Source organism: Furipterus horrens, unplaced genomic scaffold (assembly GCF_987537825.1).
Source record: "Furipterus horrens unplaced genomic scaffold, mFurHor1.1.pri manual_scaffold_5, whole genome shotgun sequence".
NCBI classification, from domain to species: domain Eukaryota; kingdom Metazoa; phylum Chordata; class Mammalia; order Chiroptera; family Furipteridae; genus Furipterus; species Furipterus horrens.
In genome coordinates, this window is record NW_028327175.1 from 183,994,915 (window position 1) to 184,009,508 (window position 14,594).

The 14,594-nt window shown below is 43.9% G+C and overlaps 1 protein-coding gene across 1 annotated transcript in view; it reads left to right on the top strand.

Moving 5' to 3' along the window:
• The window catches only part of SORCS3 (sortilin related VPS10 domain containing receptor 3), a 550,161-nt gene that overhangs the window by 58,574 nt on the left and 476,993 nt on the right, over nt 1-14,594 (top strand). The gene's annotated exons all lie outside the window — the stretch shown is intronic.

Genomic DNA, 14,594 nt, shown 5'->3' on the forward strand with positions numbered 1-14,594 from the left:
GTTTTATTTTTTTTAATTGCTAGTGTCTCCAGGGAAACAGAAATATTACAAAGGGAAAGTGGCTTTGCCATCTCATCACGTCATCACGCTGGAGGCTCATTAGGGTGCACGGGTACTCACCCCACGCTTCTCCTCCGTCCGGCCTTGTCCTACCCATCTCCTTGCTTTGCATTTCAGAGCAGTTCTGTCTAGACCTGTAGTTTCTCATGCTTTTTCCCCAGGCAAGCACTCCTGGATGCTTTCCTCCGTCACTTTTTTTTTTTTTTAATTGTGTCCCTCCTCTGTGTGTTTGGAAGGAGGTGGATGGAGTGGGAGTTGGAACCAGCAGGGTAGTGGGGAGATTTGGGTTGGGTGTTTGGATCTGTGAGTGAGAATCGTGGAATTCATTCATCTCCAGGGCATCATTCCAGGCCATCTCACTGTGTTGGAACAAGGATGTCACACAGATCTTGCACAGAAGCGCTGCGAGGAGGGAAGCCTCAGGAGCAGTGGTGGTCCTGGGGAGACTCCTTGTTGTCCTACTCTGTTTGTTGACATGTACCGTACCCCTTTATAAACTTGGGATACATTATCTCCTATGTTTATTACTGGCATTGTTATTTTTATACGCTTGATACTTAACATTATTAATAATAATAAAAGGTATATTTCACATATTGTTCACCTACTTTGCCTTATGTACAACTGTATATTATTTTTTCAAGATTAATTTTATTATCCTCATTTTTTAGATGAGAAACTCAAGATTCAGAGAAGTTAGTAAATATCCTAAGATCACACAGCTAGTAAGTGGCAGAGATGGAATCAAAACCCAGACTTATCTCATTGCAAAGCCCATACTCTCAGGCGCTGTGCTGAATGGCAGGACTCAAGTCGTCTGGGGACACAATGAACACCTAAATTCTTCCTTGCTTGAGACAGATGTTAACTATATAGCCTGCATTTTAGGTCTTTAAATCATTTGTCTACTTTGGAAAAGACATTAAAAACACAGACACAGACAGGGTTTCTTTCTTTTTTTTCTTATTTATTTTTTTGTCTTTGCCGAATTTTCCCCTCCAGCTAGAGACTGTTTTCCCAATACTCTTCCTTTGGTTCTCACAGCTGCCAATGCATCAGATGTATCAACCACCTGAAACTGGGCTGTAGGGGTAGAATTTATTTACAGACATTTTAATTTCCCTGGTGATAAGCAAATTAATTTTGTTGCAACTCTAACATTCAATGAGTGATTGAATGTCACTGAGTATGTTTTTCAAATAAAAGTCAAAGTCTTACCATCCCTCAAAAAGAATGGGGCTCAGTGACCTGGGTTTGCTGTTTCCCTTTGTCCTGCAGCCCAGCCTAGCCCTTCCTCCTGAGCTTGAGAAAAGTCACTTGGCAGAGAGAGGTCAACTCTACGGTCCGGCTAGGCTGTTCGCAGTCACCTTTGCTGGGTGAAGAACTTTGCTTCATCCATTCATTTACCCAATATTGCTTGAGTGCCAGACACTGTTGTAGGCTCAGTAGTGCAGAAAACAGGCCAGTCTCTCTGCTGTTCCTTCAGGGAGGAGGCAGATGATAAACTAATAAATATATGGCTCATAAAAATCTTAAGAAGAAGACCAAAGCAAGATGATGGCTACAGAGTGTTGGGGTAACTGTTGTAGAGGACCTCTCTGGGGAAGTGCTGTTTGAGTAAAGCCTGAAGGAAGTTAGGAAGAGAATAGCAGCCAGAGGTGATCCTGAGGTTTATGCTCATCCTCAGACCGCATCCCCCCACCCCCACCCCATTCAGAGCCATGAATTGACCTAAATTGAGTCCTCTGTGCCTAGCATCTCTGTGGCTGATAGCAGCTTCCTCCAGACCAGCTCTGGGGTGAATGTTGTTACATCTGTCTTCCTTTCATTAAGAAGCCTACTGAAGAAGCAAACAGCATCGCCATCACCACAAAAAGGTAGTATGTGAAACACAGGGACAAGATGACAGTAATGTGGGTTCACACATTCTTCTTCTAGTGGCCACAAAACAGAACTTATGAGTAGATGGGACATAACAATATTGGGATATTAGATGGAAGTTTCTGGAATCATTCACTGTGAATGTCTATCAGTTTTCTAGTATGTGCTACAGACTGCAGGATGGGGTGGAACTGCTTTGGTTTTCAAGCCCTTACAGGAATAATTTACTCTTATTATTATTTATTATTAAACAAGTACTAGCTATCATTGTTGAGCACGTACAATATGTCAGACACTGTTCTAAACACTTCTCATGCATTAGCTAATTTAATCCCTACAACAGGTCTAAGAAATAGGTTTTTTTTTTAATTGTCCACATTTTGTGATTGAGAAAATAGAAGCACAGAGAAGTTAATTTGCTGTCCAGGGTTATATACATCAATTAAGAATCCTGTCCAGGTTTTGCACTTGGGCAGTCTGTGAGTGAACATTTATAGCTTATTCTGAGCCAGGCAAGAGGTATAATGTATATGCTTCTATCATCCTCATCTGAAAATCCTGAAGCTTAGAGAGATCAAGCATTTTGTTCAAGTTACACAGCTGGGTACTTTCTGGAGCACAGAGAGAACCAAGGCTAGCTCTGGCTTTGGGTAGTTTTGCAGCACCAAAGCCAGGCACCACCTCACCTCGGCATTTCTTCAGGAATTGGGATCCAAGGTGAGTACCAGCCTCTTGGAATGATGGTAGATTTGGGAAAGCATCATGGACTACTGAGCTCAGGAAAATCTCTTATCAGGCCAGCCTCAAAGGATACCTTGAAGACAGTTCAGAGATGGGGGTATTTGAAATAAGGAGTCCTGAAACTGTAAGAGATGGATGTTCAGGGCCACAGGAGGGAGAAATTGCCACTGCTTCTCCCACTCTCCTACGCTTCCTGTGAAGGGCCTATGGTGCAGTTCAAATGGCTGAATTGCAACTTACTGTTAAGATTTTTGTTTTCCCTGTACTACATCTCCAACAACGAAGTTACCTCTCTTTTTTATTCTGTGATTCTTCCAATAATAATAAAATAATAGCAACAAAAGATTTCCGTGGTACTTTCCATTTTAAAAAGCACTTTTCACATGCATCGTCTTCTTGACGCCAGATACCAACCTGTAAAACAATGTTATTTTGTTTCTGTATTAAAGATGAGGAGGGGGAGGTTCAGAGAGGTTCCTTGTCCCAATAGATGTCACACAGCTAGTAAGTACCTGTGCCAGAACCCAACCCTAGTGGTTTGATTCTTCCCCTCCCTGCCCCATTGCCTCTCCCAATCATTTCCTAATTAGTCTCTTTAACAACTGTCAAGGTGGCTTCAGTTGCCCTTGTAAAGACAAGCTTGAATGAAATCAAACGATTTTGCTGCTGAATGAAACCATTTACATGCTGCTGTTTTCTAGGCCATTTGCACATATGGTTTTCTTGGCTCAGGAAGCTGCTCCAGGTTTGGGGAAGGCAGTGAAGGCTGAGGAGGGCAGGATGCCTTCCTTGTCACAGGTGAGCTGGTTAGCAGTCCTGAGCCCTGCAGCCTGCTCCCTCAAGGTGGGTGGTTCTAGGGGAGCAGTAGCTGCAGGAAACTTCCAAGGAGTGTAGTGTCCCTCTCTGAGAAATTGCCCGCAGCTGAAAGATGGCTGTTGGCCTCCTGTTCCCAACCCTGGACCCTCTTTCCCCATGATCTTGGCCTCCGAGTAACCTAATATACCCCACGGCCCAAACTGGGTTCATTCATTCAATGAAAATAAACAAGCACCCACTGAGTGGTCAGGATATGGCAGTTAAAACAGCAGAAAACCCTGGGCTGGCAGAGTTTAGTTTCTAGCGGGTAATAGTCAATCAACAGAATAAATTATGTAGCACGTTAGAAGGTGATACCTGCTACAGGGAAAAACAGGGAAAGGTTATGGGATGAACTATGGGTAGGTGTTCAGGGAAGTGTGACATTACCTTTGCTCATCTCAGCACAACTGCATGCAGGGTGGTGGGAACAGGGAAGGAACCTCAACCTCTTCAGTCTCCCCAACCTTCTCCAACCTGAGAAAAAAAATCCGCTTTCCCTTCTTGTCCTTTTCTGTGAGATATTTCTCTGTCTTCTCCTTAGCTGATGGCATCATGTGAACAATAGGGTTTTTTGGGGGTAGGGATTCTTTATCAAATTGGGAAAATTCCCCTCTATTTCTGGTTTGCTGAGAGTTTTTGTCATGAAGGGGTATTGGAGTTTGTCACATGCTTCTTCCACATTGATCGACATGATTATGTGATTTTTCTTCTTTAGTCTGGTAACGAGGTGGCTTATGTCGATTGATTTTCAAATGTCACACCTGTCTTGCGTACCAGAAATAAATCCCATGATTTCCCTAGAAAAGCTGGATTTCCCGTTGCTGTTGCATGTGGCTAATGGTTACTGTATTGAACAGCGTAGGCCTAGAGGATCCTCTGCCCATCTCGAGAGTTCCCATCCTTTTATTTCTTCATAGCTGTCAGTGTTCCCTGGCTTTTCTTGCCCTTTGTACTTGAGTGTCTAGTGCATTTGTGCTTGTGTGTGGATTGGGTTAAGTTCAGTCTTTGGGTTTTGTCAGGGTAATCAAATAAAAGTAGTTTGAGGATGGGACTTTCTTCCTTTACTTCTGTAGCCCTTGACTCAGACCCTGAGAGAACTTGACTGAGGGGGAGGCTGTAGAGAATGGATGGTGCATGTAACGCAGAGAAAGACTTATTAGGTATCACTGTCTGATCTTCGGCTAAAGTGCTTCACCTCTCTGATTCCCTGTTTCCTTCTGCATTAAATGGGGGCATTTGGCCATTTACACCTGTCTTCAGGATTGTCGTGAGGATAAAGGAACACTGGACATGAAGGAGGTTTGAAAAGGTAAAAACACTACGCACGTGTAAGGCAGGTGTTTTTATTACTTTAAAATGATTGAAATCAGGGGGTGTCCTTCCTATCTATGCATAAAGATAACTTTGTTGGCAGCAAGAAACCATGGGATTTATACTCATATTTTGATCAAAAGAGTCTGTTTGTATATGTGTGGGGGTAAAGGAACAGATGAAATTGGATTTATAAGCTTTTAGGGCTGGAGTGGCCATGTCTGAAAAAAGATCTTTCTTTCCCCCTCCGTGTGCATAAGACCATGTCAGAGAGCTAATCAGCCGGTTGAGCGTTCTGCTCAGAGGTCTCTGAAATAAACAAGCCTGCCATTTAAAGCCGTCAGAGGCACACGTACCTTACTCGGGGTTCAGTGTCTCCGAATTCCAGGAACTCCCCACCCTGTGGTACCAGCCTGTACTTAGGAGAGCGCTTCCCCATGAGAGAGACTAAGAAACTGGGGCCTTGTCCTCTCCCGAGTGCCTGCGCCTGGCTTTTCTTCCTTACTGGAAAGGCACTTGCTTGCCGGGGGTATTTCACTTTGTCAGGCAGTCTGTTTTCACTTGAGATTGAAACTGTGTTTATTCATCTGGGTGGTGATGTGGTGGCTGGAGAAAGGAGCTTGTATGTGCAATAAGAGTTGACAAATCTGAACCTGTTGTACAACGTAGGTGCTGTTTTACACGTTTTCCCGTACGCAGCGTTAGGGCCCTCCCACCACCGCACTTCCCTCGGAAGGGGCCCTCTTGGACTGCTCTCTGGATCTCACCCTTGTTCCTTCCCTCTTCCTCTGGTTTGCCAGGCACAGCACTGCCAGACTATTGTTCCAAAATTGCTCCTCCTCTAAAATCGTCAGTAGCTCTCAGTTGTCATTAGGTTAAATCGATTCCCTCTGGCTAGACTTGAGAGCCATCAACAGTTTGGTTCCTATCTCCATTTCCTCGTGGAGGGCTGCCTTTCTTTCACTGAACAAGCTTTGTCTGATCCCATTGTTAATGCCTTTGCCCTTTCTCATTCAGAGAGCACCTCCCAAGGAGGGTGACCAGTAGTCTCAGTTCACTGGGGATTCCTGGGATGCAGTATTTTCAGTGCTCAAATTGGTCAAGTCCTGGGTAAACCAGGATAGGTTGGTCACCCCTCTTTAACACCATCTCTACCTATAAAAATTTCGTCCATTTTCAGGGTCCTGCTCAATTTCCTGTTGAGTCTCTGAGCTCTAGCACTCATTGTCCGCTTGTCTGGCACTGGCTATTTCCATTGGCTTTGTCCTAGGTGTCAGTGCTCACTGATTGTTTCTCCATCTGAAATGTAAATAATTCAAGGACAAGGGTCATACCTTATTCTTTGGATCCTTTAGAGCACCTGGCATGGGACCTTTCACGTGGTAGGTGTTCCGATCTTATTTGATATACGAATAAATGGAGAATGTGTTATATCCCTGAAGTGAAAGGGTGTAGCATAACTATATTGGTTGCTTTTTATTAATTCTTATCTATTAAAAAATAATAAATGTTACTGTTTTTGTAGGAAATGTGAGAAAAATAGAAAAACACACATATAGGAGTGGGCAAAATGAGGTTAATAGTAATAATAAATAATACAATAATTAATAAATAAATAATTCAGGAATAAACTATGTTTCATGTACTCAGAAGTATACCTACTTTTTCCCACTCCTGTATATTGCTTGTAAACCTGCTATGCAGGTATCCTATTGTATCTCCCTCCAATATCTTTTCTCTCTTCTTTCCATCTATATATAATCATCATCTATTTGTCTATCTCTATAGCTTTTAAAAATACTTGGATCTTATGGTACAAATTATTTTGTAACTTGTTATTTCCCATAATAATATAACATGAACAGTTTATCATGCAATGAAATATTCTATTATCATAATTATTATCCTTAAATATCACCTATCTACCCATCTATAGATATATATTTATAATCTATATTTATCTGTTATTCCATTTGTGGCAGCACCATTAATTTTTTTTAACTAATTACTGATTCTTGGACATTTAGGTTTATTTTGATAATTTTGCTCTTATGGTGCTAATCTTTTTACCATCCCTGATTATTTCCTTAAGATAACTTCTTGGAGGTGGAATTTCTCAGTCAAAAGCTTCTGAATGATTTTAAAAGTCAGGGCACAGCTTGTAGCTTGTCGGTTACCCCTGATATATGATGTGAACTCTAGAGGTTAAACCTTGCTTAGATCTTAGCTTTGGCCATGACCTTGTGCTTCTAGTGCTGTTCTGAGACTTGAGCAGTTGAAGTTTGAAGAGAATGAGTTCTATGGCAAGGCTGAGAAAACCCAGGTGAGGCTGAGAATGAACTCTGTTTATGGTGAACCTGGACTTCAGGGGTCTGCGTGTGCCTGAAATGATGGTAGGAGAATGTGTGAAGCCAGGAAAGGGTTTGGGAACCAGGTTAGGGCAGTGTGAAGGGTCAGACTGGGTCAAAGACTCTTGAATTTGGGGCTATATTACACTAAACACTAGGACCTCAATAAATTCTGCCTCAGCTAGAAAGTCTTTTACAGCCGTCTTATCAGAAATTAAGGGTTAATTCCTGTACTGGGGCTCTTCCAGGTCCTGTAGGCTCAAAGGCCATCTCAACATAAGCTCTGAAAAATCCTAGTTATCTGGCTGATTTCTCTAGCTGCGGCTTGTCTGAGCTTAACAAGTGATGGTAGATGTCCAGGTTCATTGAGGGCTAGTCCAGCAGGTCACAAGCCTGGGCTAGATCAGGACTAAGAAGTATGGATGACAGACTCTAGTGACCAGGTTAGAAGAGAATTCTACTCCATCTGCTTTAAATGAACTCAAGTCTCTCGATCTTGACAATTACATCCCAGGTTAGATGTCAAATTTTGGAAAAAATATAATATTGCTGGTGGTAGTTGAGGAAATTACTGCAGAGTGGGAATGTTCTGGAAGGTTGGAGACAGGCAGCTATTTCTATTTTCAAACTAGTCTGTATGAGCTAGTTTATAGATGCATGAGCTGGTTTAAATCCTTAGCAAGCTTCTAAAATAGAGTATTTAAATGGTGTTTTGTTTAACCTTGGAAAAGCAAACAGCAATCATTAGGAATTATCATGGGCTAAACAAAACACAAGTCTTATTCAGCTAACCTCATTCCCTGCTTTGCGGTGGGCATCGTGTATCCTTATTTCAGCAAGGTGTTAGCCTTGCAGGATAACCTTGGGCTCAAGGCTAAGAGCTTTGGGTTGGATCAGTTATTCATGGAATGTGCCCAGAGTACTTTTTAATGAAACATTCTCAAGCCAGAGATCGGTTTCTAGAACTACGTGGTTCTATTCGTGACCCTGCGTTGTTAAATTTCCTTTAATCAATGACAAAGAAAGAAATAAGGTGACATGAAGATGGGAGAGATGATGGATATGTGGGATAAAAGAATTCAGATCCAAAAATGATTTGTTCAGGCTTGACAAAACGAACTTAATTTATCAAAATGACGGTTAATAGGGTCATATGCTAGGTTTTAGCCGTGTATTAGAAAAGTAAAACACATACATAAGGGCAGGGTGGGAAAGTTTGGCTTCCTCATATTTCAGATTTAATGTGTCAAGTTCAGTCCATGGCAGGTTGTGTGAATGGAGCTACAGGACCTGTGATGATGCAGGAGAAAAACCTTCTCCCATGCCACTGGGTCTACTACACCTGCAATGGAGCGACCCGTTCTGGGCACAGCACTTAGAGAAAACAAAGGTCACATAGTGTGCCAGTGGAGAGAGAATGTGGAGACTTCCAAATCTGCCAGGGTCAGGCTCAGTGTTCCTTGGGGGCTATGTTCATTTTTCTGAACTTAGGCTTCCTCATCAGTAATATGGGGCAAGGGTTATACAGGCCTTGTTCAGACTTGGTATTCAGTGAACTTTGGATTTGTTTTCATCCCTGCTAACAGGTGAGTGGATAAGATTCTAAGAAGAGTTGAAATTCATGTCAGTAAAGATTTGCAGTCTGGAGAAGAGTAGACTTGGAAGCGTATGAGATGGATGTGTTTTATCTGCCAGACATTGTTCTGAGTGATTTACATGGATCATCGCCTTCACCCTTCTGGATAACCCTGTGAAGTAGGGACTATTTTGGTTGGCATTTTGCCTGTCAGGAAATAGTCTTAGGGGAGATGTGTTTAATTCAAGGCTCTGTAGGTGCTTCCCTGTCTACACTACCATGTTGCATGTCTTCATGGACATGGACGACAGTGTGGTAATTGCGGGAGGCAGGGGAGTGTAAGAGGACTAAATGGTAATGGAAAAAGTACAATAAAGATTGAATGAAAAGAAGAAAATTGTTAGGGTGTTATGGGGAAGCGTTAGCAATAAATGGAGGGCTCCATCTGGATTGGGCACCTGAGGAGTCTGCACCCAAGAGCAGCCACTGGCCAACTGGGTCACATCTCTGCCCTCCCTCCATCTGCCTCCCACCTGTCTCCATCATGGTTTTGTCAGCTGGGTCCTCAGGACATTTGGCTGCATAATCACTAATGTACCTCCAGATTGGAAAAGCATGATGAATCCAGGTTTTCCATTATACCCTGGGGCCCAGTAGCCGAGGCTGAGTTGGAAGTGGAGGGTATGTATCCAGGTTGGGAGGGCAGGGACGGGGTGAGCTTTGACTGTATACGTGAATCCCTTCCCAAAGACAGCCAGAAGCTGGCTGGCCATGTGGTCTCACACCCTCCCTGGCTCCTGCTGAGATGACTGCCTGGTCAGGCGCCCCGGAGGGGCCTTCGAGAGACACCGTGACCTTCATTCGTTCCCATCTGTGACAGAGAGCTACTTCTTGGGGTGCAGCATAACAGAATATCCATGGGAATATTTTGGGGAATTTTACAAAGGGTTTTCTTGGGTCCCAGCCAGAGGCAGAGATGAAAATCAACGTGTCTAAATCGATGTGTCTTCTTAGTGTGCATCTTCATTTACTGGCCATGTTCCTTCTGGGAGAAAGAGCAGGACTTCAGGCCTAACTAAATCCTCTCCTTCCCTGGAGTCATTGCTTTGGATTCTTCCAGAAAAGCCTGCCTAAACCCCGACTCTTCCACTGCTCTCACACTGGGAGCCTCCATTTCCCTGTCACCTTTTATCCACGTCACAGGCTCCAGCACTTGGCTCTCAGTGTTTCCTCCACTGTGGTGCGTCCCTCATGCCCTCTGTATTTTTCCAGGTCTTTCTCCGTGGTCTTCTACCTTCCAGGGGTCTATCTGCCCAGGTTATGAAGGCCATCCAGACTTCCTGAGCTAAGAGTAACTGAAGGACAGGACATTGATCCCTGTATCTAAAAGGCACCTGTCACTCTGAAGGCACTCAGTAGATCCTGTTAAACAAATGAAGGAGAACAAAGGAAGGGGTGCACACCAGGCAGCACCATTTGCCCTGTGACATTCCCTGGTTGCCTCTTGTAGATGATTTACTGATGCTGCCTTCAAGCTGTGGGCCCAGGTGCAAAGGGTTGGATTCAGATCTCAGCTCTTCTGCTATCCAGGGTACACTACATACTTTAAACTTCAGTTTCTTTAACACTGGGGGGATATATTATAGGATTGTTGGAAGAAAGTTTCAATGAGGTTATGGACATAAGACTCTTACTAGTCACAAGTGTTCAAGAAATCCTAGCTAGCTCTAGTATCTGTGTCAGGAGACCAGGATACCGCCTTCTATATCTGGTGTGTGATTAGGCCTCCGTAAATCCATCTTGAGTGCTTATTGGATAAGAACCCCAGCATTTACAAGGAACGCAAGAACAGACTCTGCAAAGGGTCTGATACATTTATAAGAAAACACGATCTTGTTTTGTTTTAACAGAATTGTGTTAGCTCAGAGCCTTCATAGCAGACATGGTGGGTACAAGAAAGAAAATAAGAGACACATGAAGTCAGGGCCATTGTTACATCAGTGTTCTGTGATGTCTCTGGACATGTTGTTCCTCAACTGTGGCACTTGTATTAGAACGGCAAGTCACTCCAGGCTGACACTGCTTTTAACAATCATGATAGATGCTAGTGAGAGGGCAACGCTTAGCACCAGGCTCTGCTGTGAGAAGTTAAAAATGCCAAATGCCAGTGCCTTTACTGTCCCCCAAAAGGGAATGGGAGGGTATTAATTGCTCGGAAGATGAACTCCAATCTTAACTGAGATCAACCTCTGGTTTTGCATATGTGCTGCTGCTGCTGCTGTTTAGAAGTGTTTCTCTTGGGCTGTGATGTGCATACTGTAGAGCAGAACTATCTCACCACTTCGCTGAAGAGAGAGAGCCATCTAACCAGCAGAATCCATTACGGGGGCAGGGCCACAGCAGTGCTTTGACATCTAGAAGGGCTGTTGAGCTGGGAGATTTGTTAGACTTTCTGGGTATGGCCTGGTGTACATTGGAATGGAGGTAGGTATAGGCTGGGGATGGTCAGACACTGTACAGGCTGAGGCTGCAGGAGAGGGGGGCCTTCTCCAGGCCCCTTTCCTGGTTCTGGTACCTGACAGTCGACAGACTGAGCAGCAAACAGTGGAGGAGGGAGCCCTAGAGCCAGAGTGGAGGCAAGTCAGGCTACAAGTAGCCTGCAGTAAACAGGCTTATTAATCAGGAATGGATTCAATTTTCCTACAAGAACTGCTGCGGAGTGTCATGGGCATCTGCAAAAAGAATAATAACAACCCTTGAACTTGCAGCATGTTTTATGCTTCTGAAAATGCTCTGGAGTCCATGAACTCCTCTGATGCTCCCAGGAGCCCTGATAGGTGGGGAGCAAGGGTGTTACTCTCCCCTCAGCTGAGATGCAGAGGGATGAGGGGCCTGCACAAGGCCACCAAGCCAGATGCAAAAGAACCAGACCTAATGCCCACCCTAATTTCTAGTATTCATTTATTCGTTCATTCATTCATTCATGCATTCATTCTTTCACCAAATATTTGGGCACATATTTTGGTGTCAGACTTTGAGTTAGCTTTAGGAAATATAACGCCATTAACTCTTGTGTTTAAATAAAGCAGCTTTGTGATCGTTTCTCTCTTACTTTCTTTTGGGAAGTGCCAGGTTTGGTGCTAGGCTGTAATGTTCAAAGACTTCATTTTGTATTTCCTCAATCCCTGCTTTGTGGTGGGGAAGGGAGAGGGGAGCTTCCTTGTTGCAGATGCTTATCAACCTAACCCCATTTACATGGAGATGCTATTTTTTCAGCATCACCTTGAAACCATAAGACTGGGCTCATAATGTTTCTCTCATGATGTCTTTAGATGCATGCCTGTCCTTAGACAGATTATAATGTTCTCCAGAGTTTTTTTTATATCTTAGTAACCTGTTTTCATGGCCTGCATCACATTAGCAGGCACTCAGCATATGATAATTGAATTGAGTTGGAGTAGAGATACTACTATTAAGTTATTCATGTCTCTGAACTTGCATGTGCATACATGCGCCTACATCTATCTATGTCTTGGGTTGGTTTAATCTCAAATGCGAAAAAAGGTCTACTTTTGTGGTTTGTTTTCAGGGATGCTAGAAAGATCACTTCCCTGGAAATGTATTCTATTTCCTAGTTCTGTGTGCAATGGTAATTTTTACCATTAGAGCTGCACTTTTTAATTGTAAGGGCAAACATTTGTAGTCCTGTAACCAGTAGTATGAATTAGTCAATGTTCTTTTATTTCTAGGGGAAATTATCATAGTGAGAGGTAGCTTGGAGCCCCTGAAGGTGAAGAGGAGACAAATGAAGGGAAAGGACAGAGAAAGTAGAGAAAGCTCCCTCACAGAAGACAAAGTTCTTTTGTAATTAGGCGGAGAGCTGATCCTTTCCCCATGTTCCCCAGGAGACTGAAAGAGCTTCGGGGCAGAGTGTGTGCCAGAGCAGAGGGGTCACTCTGTACGGGATCCGAATCGGTGCTCTCAGCCTCATGTAAGCATGATGCCTTAGCAACCATCACTGTGTCATTGTGACAGTGAATCATGAGGGGTCCACCTACGGGCAGAGGGGTTCACCTCCGATATCCGTCTCTATAGCCTGCACTGATATTGCTCAGAACCCCTGTTATGCAGTGAAAAGTATATCTGCAGGCTTTGGATGGAGCTACTGTTACCGGACTAGAGGGGTCAATTTGTCTGTGTGCATCAAAGCCCAATAAGACACGGACAGGCGCCTTCAGCAAAGGAAGTCAGGGTTTGTTTCAGAAAGTGGCTCATGCCTGGAGACAGGTGAGCTAATGCTCAAAGATATGACATTCCAGTGGCTTCCAGGGGATGGGTTTTCTGAGTTAATCCTGGTGACTAAGGGAGTTAGGTTGTGGTCAGGGTTGTGGTCTCTACTGATTGGTTGGTGCGAGAGTAGGGGGTCATTTGTCATTGCATTTGGTGCTAATGTCACTTATGACATCACTTCATATGGGTTTCTGGCGCCGGAACTGGAACAGAACTGAGGCCTAGATATTATCTCTAGTTTGATTGAATCTGTCTCTGGGGTCAGCAGACCTGAGGAGGCTTTGTTTCTGAAATTACTTGATGCTGATCAGAATGATTAAGGGAGTGGACATGCCAGGGAGGAGGCAGGTGAGTCAGGGTGCTGGATGAGAGCAGTTTGAATCCAAAGGAAAGAAAGGAGAAAAGGTCATATTGAGGAAATGAAGTTTCTGGGCAGTTACACTAGCCACCCGTGGGTTTGATCCCAGCTTGGGCACTTTATAGCTTCATGACCTTGACTGAGTAATTTAACCTCTGTGATCAGCAGAGATAAAAAACCAAAAACTGAAAATCACTGGCCTCCTGTATGTGACAGGAGTATTAATTGAGATAACATGTATGCAGGGCCTGTTACTAACTTATTATTCATATCGGTGGCAAGTTAGGTTTGCCTTCTTTTAAAAATAATTTTTTTTAGTAGTTCATAAAAGAATCTACCATATAAGAGACTGGGTTTAGAAATTCTTTCCCCGGGATGCATGGAGTTCAAATTCAAGAGTTGATGAAGAACATCAAGGAAGAGAAGGGCTCCCAGAGGGGCCTCTTCCTCTGCAGCTCAAGTTCACGTGGTTCGCCTGCCTGGGCCTTGTCGTGGGCAGGGGGCCAGGCTGCTCCGCCGAAGCGGTGCCACTGCATTGTCCTTGGCATTGATGCCAGCCATTCAGGGGTCTCAAAATTGGCTTAGGAAATAGTTTTAAAGTTATTGCTTGGGATTCAGGAACCTCCAGGGGGCTTTTGAGCACTGCCCCCAAGTGCAGCCAGAGAAGTGTCCTCAGCTGTTCTCTTTGGGGACTCTCATTATTTTTCATGTTTATTTCTGGTGGGAGCCAGGGGTGGGGGTATTCATGAGCTCTCCTTGTCTGCTCTTTTATCAATCCCATTGTTTCTTTGGGAGAGAAAGAAGCTTGCTTCTCAGTCTCTTCTGTCCCACCCAGAGGGTTCAAGGAAACTGGCCTTTGTAATTGTAAATTACCTATGAAAAAGACAAAGCCCTGGGCTCGCTTCCTGGCTCAAGCCTCAAGATCAGTGGTGACAGCGGAAATGAGTGAAAGCTGCTGCTGAGCTGCTGGCCTGTTGGTGGCTGCTGAGATGAAAAGGCGGCTTAGGGGATGAGCATTCTGATAAGATTTCTGTTTGGGGTATAGTTATTACACATGCCACGGGCTCCAGCCAGGCCTCAGGTTTCTGGGAACTCGTTCTGATTTGCTCAATAATAACCAGTATTTTTTTCTTTCAAAGTGTGACCTCTTTCCCTCTAATCTGACCGCTCC